Raw genomic sequence first — 13028 nt, 5'->3', positions numbered from 1 at the left:
CTGCAAACACGATGGGTGGAAGATCACCTTACCTTATTTCAAGAGAAGCGGCAAATGCAAATTGTTAAATCGATCGGTATAGATTGGTTTTAACGAGTTTTCATTCAACGATGTTTATCGAGAGAACCACAGCGGTGGGTGCAAGAATCAAGATATTCCACTTCTTCACCCTCCAGAGGAGAAATCTCTCTCTCTCTCTCTTTCTGAAGCTTGATTAAAAATATTATGTCGAAAATGAGATTTCTGAGAAGGGAAGCTTATCTTTTGTTAATTCTGATTTAACTCTTTTTTTTGTGTGCCATGGGAAAAACCTTTTAATACTTTCTTCTTTAGTTTAGTAAAATACTGAAAAATTATATGACTTTTTTTTAAAAATTTTATTTAAAGCAAAAACATTTTTGAGTATATATACAAGAGACGATTGATTGATAGGGGATTGATATTGACAATAGAAAATGGTGAAAAATGGAAAAGGAGTGACTTCCACACGCGCAAAGCACTTATAAGAAGACGTCTGCAGCTTCATATTTAAATCTTCGTCGACTCCTTGAAGGTCTCTACTTTTTCCGAGACTTCACATTTTTTTTTTTTTTTTTTTTTGGGGTGGAAAAGAGAGGAAAAATAGAGAGATCAAGGGAAGAGGTTTTTCGGAGGGGGGGGGCGAAAGTCGTTCTTCGTTGGGAGAAGCACAGAGTTGTTCGAGCGTGACGTGTATTCTGTCAGAGCAACGCGTTTGGGAAAGACGTAGTGTGCACGTAGACTCTGTACTACAGCTACAGGCGCTTACAAGAAGCGAGGATTCCCATCTTAATGGTGTGGGCACGTCGAGAAAGTAAGTTTTAAAAACATCCCGCCACTGCTGCTTCAACGATTTTATCGGCGCTTGCGAGAAGCTTTCTTTCTTGCGAAAAAAGAAAACCCTCTTTTTTCCCCTTTTTTAGAAAAATTCACAGTACAACAGACTAAAATCACCTGCAACACATCGTTGAATAAAGTTTTAGATTATTCGAAATTCATGCTTCAATATATATTTTTTTTGCTATCATGTTAGTTTCCATTGTAGTTATTTTTCAAATAAATGGAAACTGTCATTTATATAAAAGAATCTAAAATTTTCTAAAGTTATATAGGGACATTTATAGAATTCTGACATAAGTTGGCAACACTCATTGCGAAGATTGTAAATCGTATAGTGAAAGAATGGGATAGCGCCTTAAGGACTTGTCCCTCGTTCTGAGACGGGGTAAAGCTAGGTCATGTAAAGGTATGTAGGTTTTTGTTTCTTTTATTTTCCTACTCATTATGAACTACTGTATTAATGCATTTATTTGCTATAATTCATTATATTTCACATCGAACTTGTAATATTGTGTAAAAACAAAAAATAAACTTGTACTAGTAGGTTTAAGCGAAATATACTCGCAGGTACTACGTGATATTAAGATAAGACACCTACAGAATTATCTATTGTTATATATATTTTTGTACGTTACATTGATAAAAATAAAGTTTATATTAAAAAAAAAAAAAAAAAAAACGTGGCCTTACTGATGAGTCCAGTAGTGAGGACCGGGACGAAACGATTAGTGGCTTCCAAGCTACGCTTATGGGTAACAACACAGTTGTTTTCATACCAAAAATTTTTCTGTCTACGAATGTTTCTGTGAACTTTCGGGAATTTTACTGCGCCTCGAATTAATAAAAAAAAAGTAAAGTTATATTAGCCATTTGTATAGGTCAGAAAATTTTTTGGTCAAGTGACATAGGGGTCACAAAATTTTTTCCACATATAAAAAATTGAACTGGCATTTCATATATAGGCTGATCTTTCAATATTCTATAAAAGGAATTGCAAAAATTCGAATATTAGTTCGGCATACGTTGATCGTAATCGTGTGCAAGGTATCAGACTTATGTATATATACTCCGCACATGCGAGGGAAGTCTGGAAGCCTTGCTCTCTTTGAGGCTACGCCAAAGAACATTCCATATGAAAATAAAGCAAATAAATCGCGTGCCTCAGACGTTTGCCTAATGGGAAACGAAATAGGATGTCGATGCGTTTGGTTGTTGTTGTTTTTTTTCAAGAAAAATATTGTAACGTATGTTGAGAAAAAATAAATAATAAATCCTCATATCTCATTGGGGGGGTTAATCTTTATTTTTTTTTCTTAATTTATCTTTTAATTAAAAAGAACTTTTTCTTGGAATAAAATCTATTCAGCATTCCGTGAAAGTCTTTCAATTTCCTTCCATCTTCTACTTCATTCAAAGAACGCAAAGTACTGAGCTAGAAAAGTCGGATATTGGTAGAGAGCAAAAATACGGAATCCAAAGTAGAAATAAAGACTGTTTTTTTTGTTCTGGTATAAAGAACGTTAATTGACTTAGTTTTTTTTTTGAAATTAATTTTAAAAATAATTTTGATTAATGATTTAAAAGAAGTCTATATATACAGAATTGTAAATCTTGTTTCACTAAAATGGCAATTTGTTAAAGAATTTTTGATGTTAGTAATAGTGGCAACACTAAAAAGTAATAATTACACATAGAAATAGAACTGAAAAATGTAGCTTCTTTTAAGCCGAAAAACATAAAAGCACGAACGCATAAAAAAAAGGCGTAGAATTCTCGCCTACTGTGCAGATGCATGCTAAATCCATTAACCGACGCTCAGGGAAATAATTAAAGTGTAAAAGTTTTACTATCCGTTTTTTATTACCCGTCGGAGAGAAAATACGTTTATGCATATATATATATATATATAAAAAAAAATTACAAACTAATTGCCGATATTTCTATATTACAATGATGATTTTTGTTGAGATTTATTTTTCTCCTATTTTATTAGGTAAAAAAGTTTTGAACTTTGGCCTTGTAAAGATTTTTTACTATGGCTATTGAAAAAAAAATGTGCTAATGGAACTCAACGTTATGTCGGTTAAACGACGTCGATGCAGTTTCGTTGTTCTTTTTGGAGTTGTTGAACATTCCAACGTGCGCGTTGCAAAAGAGCAGCTATTTCATTCAGTAAAGTTCTAATTTTCTCGTTTCGTTTTACAGTTACTCAGATTTATCATCGTACAAGCTTTAATTCCATTAAAGATAGAAAAAAAATGAAACAGTACAGCTGTACAATTTTTTTTTTATATTTATAACAAAATGTACGTAAATACTACACATGGGTCTCTTTGACCCTTGATTTTCGTTACCTACGCCATGGATTCTAATTTATATTTTGGTATAGAATTGACAGTATTTTGGAAGTTAGGTGTTTTTTTTTATATCCAAGGATTTTTATATCCACTGGATCATGGAATCAATAAGTTCGACTGGAATATCAAAGTAGTTGAATTCCAACGCGTTTAGAAGTGATCATATAACCTATGAGTTTTAAAGTCGATCGAAGCGGAAAAAGGATCGGTTTGCTATAGGTTCGACTGTAAGTTGGAAAATGCTTCTTGAGAACAGGACCACGTTAGTTCCAAGTCGACGATACCTTTTGATCTCTCTCAAAGTCTAGACTTCCTTTAGTCGTGTCTTCGTGCAGCGTACTGTTCTTCACATAGTTGGACTCTCACTCACTAGGAAGTAAACGATTTCAAGATCGACTTATCGAAACTTTACGTAACTATGATGTCAGGTCCTTTCTCTCACTCTCTCTCTATATATAAAGTTCTAACCCTTGTCCTCAACATGAAAACCCTTCGTCACTCAAAATCTTCCGGCTACCCTATTTTCTTGGATAAATTCTCTTCTCTCCTTCATCTCATTTCCGTCTTGGCTAATCTCCTTCTACAAAGTTATCCATTTATCCCAATCCTCTCTCTCTCTCTCTCTCTCTCTTTTCCTTCGTCAAGAAATTTACCAATGAATTAATGATTTCATTAGTTCCATCCAAAAGTTTCTTGACTGAAGTGACAATAGACTTACAAAAAAATTTATTAAAAAAAACAAAAATTAGCAGATATACATCACACTGACGTTATTTAAGGAATCATACTAACTGGAAACTATAATTTTTTTGTGAAAGAATGTTTTCCTGGAAAAGGAAAAAAATTTTCTCCTTGTTTCAGTAACGAACTAAATAATATCTTTCTTATTTATTTCATTGAATACAATGTTGTTTAAGTAAAAAATACTTTTTTCAAATCATACATGGAAGGGATTAATAGAGAAAATTTTTTTTTCCAATATTGGATTAGTTGAGATTTAGAAGCTGATTCTAAAACAAAATTAACTTTATTGTTTCTGTTGTTGTTTTTTTTAGGGGGGGGGGATAAATTTACTTTTTCTTTAGAATGGATAGTATGGAGCTTTTGGAAAAGGAAGACTTAGGGTGTGACAATACGAATGTGTACACAGGACGGTACAAAGTGAAAGGCCAGTTGAAACAGAAAAAAGAACCATTGAAAAGAAGGGAATTGAATCTCTCTTTCTTGTGGTGAAATTGAAATCCGGTCTTTTAGCGAAAGCCAACTTTCCTGAGAACAATATCACACCTCTTCGATGCTTTACTACAAAATCAGAATCTTATTTTTAATAGTATGCTGTGCATACACAGAAAATTGTAAGGTATTAAAATAAGCTGCAACTCTTATTATTTTAATGCCTTTTAATTTTCTGTGAGATTATAAATAGTTTTAATATTTACATTAATAATTGAAAAGCCAACAACAAAGAAGATCCCCATATGTGGGAAGTGTTTCATACTAGATAATGAATAATTTTAATATTAACATTAATAATTGGGAAGCCAACAACAAAGAAGATCCCCATATGTGGGAAGTGTTTCATACTAGATCATGAATAATTTTAATATTAACATTAGTAATTGTGAAGCCAATAAATAAGAAGCTCCCAATATGTGGAAAGTGTTTCATACTAGATCATGAATAATTTTAATATTAACATTAATAATTGGGAAGCCAACAACAAAGAAGATCCCCATATGTGGGAAGTGTTTCATACTAGATCATGAATAATTTTAATATTAACATTAGTAATTGTGAAGCCAATAAATAAGAAGATCCCCATATGAGGGAAGTGTTTTATACTAGATCATGAATAATTTTTGTTACTACCAGTAACGTTAGTTATTACCTTCAGTAATAACAATAAGTTGAAAAATACTAGAACCAGTACTTGAGAGAAATTTTTTCATACCAACTGACGAATAATTTTGTTATTAAGTTTAATAAATACCTATGATAACAATGTGCAGCAGTGAGTACCCATTTTTTACTTATAATCGAACCTCCACAAAAATGTTGGTGTTTTTTATATTTTTGCAAAGAAACTTTATATGGTACAACATGACTTGGAGTATATTTATATCCTTCTCTTTGAATTCTACTATCAATTATACTATAACCTATAGGAGAATTATCACTAATTATAAATAAATATTTTTTATATCATATTGATAATATAATGATTATATAAATATTGTATATTAAAAACACCATTATAATTTACTTTCAATGATAATAAATTATGCCATTTTGAAAATAAATGATTGTTTTATTTTTTTTCATCTTAGATTCTTTTAAAATTAGTATAAATTAATTTCCTATTTCAATATTCACAACTATATAAATCTGATGAAAGAATATATAAAGTGCAATCATATCTGTCATTTTAGATTGACAAATAATTTTCCAATATCTCTACTCAAGTAATTAAAAATCAATAAATAGCTTAATATAACTATTCAATAATTTATAAAAATTCAATCTCGCATTTTTTTTACAAATATATATATATATTATTCATCAGATAATTTAATTAACTAATAATATCAGTTTTTCCCTATACATAATTATTGTATTTTTATTAAAATTTTAATAAAAATTGTAGAACATAATTTTTTTTCAATTTTTCTCGATATATGGAGGATTATTAAATTATTTGTGTTTTGCAATTATATATGAAATAGTTATCGGTAACAAAAATCGATGCCTGATTCATATCACACAGGTGCTGCTGAATTTTAATCGTTGATCCGTACTGCCTGATCAGCGTGTGATATATACATATATATATATATATATATATATATATATGCCAGTTGAACTGAAATTCGAATAGGCAAAATTTCATGGAAATTTTCCATGCAAACGTGATTTTTATGTCTCTCTATACTGTGCGCGCTGTCGACGTAATTTGATTAAATTGATGACTGTCGAGTGCTTAAAATTATTTAAATTGAACATTTTAACAGTGTGTAAAAATAAAATCATATACTTTTTTTTTTCTTTTGATCGGCAAAATTAAATTTTTATGAGATAATCAATTTATTGAAATTCTAAAATTATCTATAATATTGAAATGCAAAAAAAAATTTAAATAAAATCTGAATTCCAAAAAGAAATATGATTTTTGTTCCGAACCCTTAAAAATCCTTCTGGTCTATCACATGTATATAAAAAAAATATTAAAAGAAATTATATTGGCAATAATTTTTAAATGTTGAGGAAACTTCTTTTTTTTAAGTTTGAAAATTCAAAATTGTACAGTGACTTGATTTCTCTATATATATGTAGCGAAAGAGGATTCATTTTCAGTCGACTAATTTAACTGCAAAATCGAATTACGTGATTCAAAACAGTTCGCATTTGCACGTTTTGCATAGACAGTTTCTCCGTGCTCTTTCTCTGTACTGATTTAGTAGGACATGTGTGAACATATGTGCGTACACCTGTGCAGGTAGGGCGGGGGGGGGGATGATAGTGCCTATACATTGTGTCATGTATATTATTCCAAACTGCATTATCATCCTCTGTATATGTTTGGCGCGGTTATATCATCAGCCGGTCTATTTGCCACTGAGCGTTTTACCGTACATAACCGGTCAAAATGGCTTAATTGCTTTGTCCACGCAATTACGAAATTGCTTACAAAATTTACAATCAGCCGTTACTCGCCACTGATCAAATTTTATGAATGGTTACGCAGTTTGTCTTTTTCACTTTGTTTTCCTTGTTCATAAATCATTGATTCGACGCCGAGAAGATAAATATATATATTGTTCCAAATAACAACCAACTTCAATAACCAAAATTTTGGCACAAATTTTGTGATAAATTTTTATTTTTTTTTTACATTTTTATCGCAATTGGTATCATTTTTTTGCAAAGTTGTCACTTGTCTTTGTGATTTAATAAATATTTCTAAGATTTCCTCTTGTGTTCTATGTAGTATTGTGAAAATTGTCTTTGTTTCTCCTTATTAATCGAAAATCTTTATAGATTACGAGTTTTTAGCCCAAAAGTTTGCAAAGCTTTCAGAGTTAAAAGCATTACTTTTTTTTTTTGGCAACATCTAAAGTACATTCCCTAATCCCTCAATTCAAAAGGCATGAACCCTGAAAAGAAGTAAAATTTCAATTTTAAGGAGAAAATCTTTGTTTTGATTAATTTAAAAATTACAGAAAAAAGAGATATTTAATCAAATTATATAATAGCAGTGTATCAAGGTTTGTTTGTGTAAAAAAAAGGGGGTAAAACTTGAACTGTGCAACAGGAAGTGAATAGGTACTTTTCATCTGGTCTCGTTTTCACCTTCATTACTGAAAAGGGAAAGCGAATGGGGTAGATATCAAGACCACGGTTACCAACGAGCGGCTGTTGAATCATTAAAGCTATGGGGTAAAAAAAAGAAGAAAAGATAAAAAGAAAGAGGAAGAGGAGAAAATAGAAAAACTCGCTTTGAGAACCTCTTTGGTATGCCACCCGTAGCCTGTAACTCCATCCACTTTTCTTTCTTTTAAATTCACAAAATGCCCAATGCCGTGTGGTTTTCGTTACTTTTAGGTCTATATATTGCAAAAGAAATTGCAAAACTAATTTACTTTATTGACGCACTAATATTTATTATCCAATTTTAAATTCTATTGAAACTTTTTTTTTCAACTATTCTATGATCGTTTAAAATTTCTTTGTCTTTTTTTATAATCGAAATAAAAGATTTGAAAAAAAGGAATAACATTCTTAAATCAGCGAAGCGTTCTGCACGTTTGCGTTGAAAAATATAGGCATTCAGAAAGTTGAGGGCTTACGGCCGGAAATAAGATTCTTTGAAATTATTGGCTGTGGAATCTTCCCTTTTCTTTAGGGAGAGATTTTCTATCATAGAAAATCGTGTAGGATGCGTAAAGGGAAACATCTGCTGATTTATATGAAATCATGACACATTCCTTGTGAGACGAGTAAACGCAATTCCACAACAATTCCAAACATAAAACATTCACTGCCAATTTATTGCACATGCTTCGAAAGAGAGAGAAAGAGAGAGAGAGAGATGAAAATACTTTCAAGGGTATATATAAACAATTTCAGGGTTTAAAATAAGGGGAAGTATTAATGGTCTCTTGTGGGACGCATTAGGATTCCAAATGCATAGAATATAGGGTTGGTGCGATAGTAAATTTACTTTCCCTGTTTATAACTCGAAACTTCTATTATTTTAATTTTTAATCAAATTCAATCAGTGTACGTTAAAAAAATTAATTTTCACATTGTAGACGTTCAAATATTATTAATTTGTTGTTTTATAATTTATTTTTAAAATACATAAACTTAGTTTTTGCAACAAAATTCCCTAGGGAGAAAATGAGTTGTTCTTCCCCTGTTTCCTCAAAAAAAAAATAACTACGTGGCGATACGAAATTCTCTGTCGTCTATATAAATTTAATAACGTACAATGACGTGACCTTTAACTTTTCACCATTCGTCCCTTTCCCTCTGGTTCACATATACAAACGCATCAATACTGCACTTCTTGTGAGCTCATGGTCGTAGAAAAGCCGATTTGGTACAGATGACAGAATCTAAAAAATTGCCTTCCTTCTAAAAGTATCAAGAAAGCTTTTTACGAACCCCTCGTCATAGAGAGAAAATTCCTTCTCTAGTAAAGTTGTAAATTAAGATTTTAAATTATTTTCCCGTATAGAAATGAAATATATTTCTTTTTTTTTTTTTTTTATAAATGTTGTTTGGTAGGAAAATTTTTTTTTCCAAAATAAAAAGAAGATTCTCTTGGGTCCTACGTGTATAGTTTGAAGTTGACAATCTTATTGTAATTCTGTGCTCTCTGGTTGTGGTTGGCTTTTCCTATTACACAAACCGACAGCCCGGAGTGTGTTTATCATATCTTGAGAGAGGGAGAGAGAGAGAGAGAACCAAAAACAAAACGTCGTCAAACAGGAAAAGAGAATAGGAGTCACGCGCACAAAAATCGCGTCGTATTCAACGACGGGAAAAATACACTTGCAAGCCCGCAAGCCGCAGCCTCAAGAATAAGTTATGAACTCTATGCATTTTAAATGACTAAATCTCTGGACTGAACATGCTTTCTCTTTCCTAAGATTTTTTTCTCCCCCTTCTTTTATATATATATATATATATATATATATATATAGAAAGATGCATTATTGCTCTGACAATGTCGCTTCAACTGAATGGGAGAAGGGAGGGCGTTTTTTTTTGCGTACGGTAGAGAGTGTACATAGGCTGCTTACAAAACTCTTGTGTAACTCAAAAACGAAATAAAGGAGATTCTACTATTTGGTTCGTTTCGTTTTACGGCACGTCTCTCGTGAGAGAAAACTTTCTTGTGAATCTTTTTCTTTTCTCTCTTTCTCTCTCTCTCTTCGAGTATGCTCCTGTTTGAACGTGCAATACTTGGCAATAATCTTTCAGATAATATGAACAATATTATATAACTTGATACTTGTGGGAATGGAACCAAATATGGTAGAGATATTTGCGGAAAAAGAACTGATTTAAGTGTCGATCAAATATGAACTGAATTCTCTCCAAAAAAAAGAGGATTATTTAGTAGAATGACCTTAACATGACCTTCAAATAACCTTAAATTACCCTGAGTGACATTGACTTAACTTTGAAATAACCTTGACACGATCTTATTTGAAGGTTAAGGCAAGGTCACTAAAGGTTATTTCAAGGTCATTTAAGGTTATTTGTAGGCCAAGTCTAGGTCATTTGAAGATCATATCAAGGTCAAGTCAAGGTCATTTAAAGGTCAAATCACGGTCAATTGAGGGTAATATCAAGGTCATTTGAAGGTAAAGTTCATTCAAGGTCTTTTGAAGGCCAAGTCAAGGTCATTCAAGGTCATTTGAAGGCCAAGTCAAGGACATTCTATGTCATTTAAAGGTCATATGAAGGTCATTTGAAGGTCATTTGAAGGTTAAATTCATTCATGGTCTTTTGAAGGCCAAGTCAAGGTCATTCAAGGTTATTTGTAGGCCAAGTAAAGGTCATTCAAGGTCATTTGAAGGTCAAGTCATGGACATTCTAGGTCATTTATAGGTCAAGTTGACTCAAGGTCTTTTGAAGACCAAGTCAAGTTCATTCAAGGTTATTTGTAGGCCAAGTAAAGGTCATTCAAGGTCATTTGAAGGTCAAGTCATGGAATTCTAGGTCATTTATAGGTCAAGTTGACTCAAGGTGTTTTGAAGACCAAGTCAAGATCATTCAAGGTTATTTGTAGGTTAAGTCAAGGTCATTTGAAGGTCAAGTCAAGGATATTCTAGGTCATTTGAAGACCATATCAAGGTCATTTGAAGGTCAAGTCAAGGTCACTTAAGGTCATGTCTAGGTCAAGTCGATTTAATGTTTAAAGTGATGATTAGCAATTAAAATTTTAGTCAATCTCAATAATTTTTAATTAAAACAAAAGTTTTTGAAAAAAATATATTCTAGTTTAATGGACTTTTTTTTTGTATTCAAATCGAAATGAAAGAACTTGGTGTTTTTTTTTGTCTATATTCAATTTGTAATGAATTTCATTTGCAAAGTTATTTTCAAACAAGTAGAACGTGAAATTAAAAAAAAAAATTTTTTCAATTCCTCAAAATGAAATTAACAATCACTTTAGTGGTAGGGGTTAAAAAGTAATAACATTTTTTTTTGTATTCCATTTTTAAAGCCGATTATGCATTTGCAATATATATAGCTATTTCTGTGATATCGGGGTATTTCATTGTAATTAATTCTTTCTGAAGGGAACAGAACGCAATCTCGGAGATGCAGATTATTTCATGCAAATGTGAGATATTGAAAGCGGCATATTTTTTTTTTTTATTTTTTTTTATATATCTCTTCTAGAGGTGTTTTTTTTAACGCGGTTTGTATCGTTGAGAGAGAGATATTGCTTGTGTATAAGTGATGCAATTTGAAATATCACTATTCTGAACCTGCTAAAAACCAATAATTTCTTATTAGATTTTTGCAACGTAAATGAAATATGATATCAGATTGTTTCTTAATATATAATCAAATATTACATGTTAGAAAATGAAAAATTTTTTATTTGTCTCAATAAATAACAATTTTAGTTCGTCTATAATTTTTTTTTTTTTTTTTATTTGTAAAAGTAAAAAAAAGAGATATTACGACACACTGTAAATCGTCTGACGAAATGGTTTGGGAGGCGATCGTAATGTTAGAATCCATACGTAAAAATGCTAACTGCAAAAGATCACATCTGTGGTCGTAGAGATACTTTTCTTTTTTTTTTTTTTTTCTTTTACACCATGTGTGGAAAATAGTTCTCCATTTAAAGTTATGGACACTGAAATTCTCCCGCGGAACTGTCAACTAGTGTGAACGGTGTATATACAGGTGTAACGTTGGTGTCATTTCCATAAGGTGTCCTTTCTTGTAAAATTGTCCTCTCTGCAATGCGCTCGTGATCTCTTTACGCTTCGCGGGTTTATGGAAGCATTGTGTATAAATTTACTTAAACCTTTATCATCACAACACGAAAACTCTTTTCTTTTTTTTCCTATTTTTAAAATCTCAAAAAAGTAAATCAATTAAGAGATTAAAAATTTGAATTTTTTTTCGAATATAATAAAATATTATAATAATAAAATAGAATAAAAACTATAAATGACAAAAAATTGAAGCAAACTTTATAACTCTGCACTTTTTTTGGAGGAACAAAAAAAAAATTGAGATGATAAAAAGAGATTTGTGGATAAGGTAAAAAGTTTAAAAAGTTGGTCATGGAGAACTTTGGCATATAGATGTTATTCATATATATATGTATAAAACTGTTCTGCCATAGCGTCACATTGAGGCCGCTTGTTAATCTAAGTTTAGTCATTTTTACTATGCCCGTAAAGAGGACATTACGTTGCTGAGGCGTCGTCCGTAGAAGAACTGCGTTGAAGAAAGCTTCCAAGTATTTCACTGTTTTATGACAGTAATTCGTATCAACCTTGTCCATTTCCTACCTTCACTACATTTTATACGTCTTCTAAAAGTTTCTTTATTCAAATAAGAAAATTTTGATTTAATGTATTATATCATCTCATAAAAATTTTATACCGATATTTTAATAATACAAAATAAAATCTTTATTTCGTTATAAAAAAAAAAAAAAATTTTTTTTTAAATATCTTTTCTATTTACAGCAATTTTATGAATATTCTCATTCGAATATATAACTTTTAAAACTATTAAAATTCCGAATTATCGATTACACCTTTTTTTTTTTTTAAGTTACTAATTTATGATTGAAAAATTGTTCTAACTTTAACAAAAGTCCTGCTATTTAACGAATTCCGATTTTATAAGATAACCTAATTAATAATGGAATAGGTATAAATTAAATTCTCCGAGGTATTGATTTAATATAAAAGCAAGCTCTGGAAAAACTCATTAATCGACTTTTTATAATTAAGAGTGTTTTATTTTTTAATTATTATAGACGAGCTTTGAGAAATTATTTTTTATACGCAGAGATAATCTAAAAATTAATAATTTTTCCATCCTTTTTTCCTAAAAAAAAAAAAAAAAAAAAAAATGTGAAGCAATTTAACCATGGAAAAATATTAATTCTCGACTGAAATAATTCACTAAATGTGAGTGGTCAGCTTTAGTTTTGCTTTTAAATTCTATCCTGGTTTTTATACACTTTTCAATGTAACGAGCATTTTGTGTTGTATCGTTTTTTTTTTTCACAATTTTCGTATGAGTCTTATAACCATTTTCATT

This window comes from Leptopilina boulardi, unplaced genomic scaffold (genome assembly GCF_019393585.1).
Source record: "Leptopilina boulardi isolate dan_hultmark-lab unplaced genomic scaffold, ZJU_Lbou_2.1 LbouV2_372, whole genome shotgun sequence".
Taxonomy (NCBI): Eukaryota; Metazoa; Arthropoda; class Insecta; order Hymenoptera; family Figitidae; genus Leptopilina; species Leptopilina boulardi.
The sequence above is the reverse complement of the archived record's forward strand: the minus strand, read 5'-3'. Positions refer to the sequence as shown.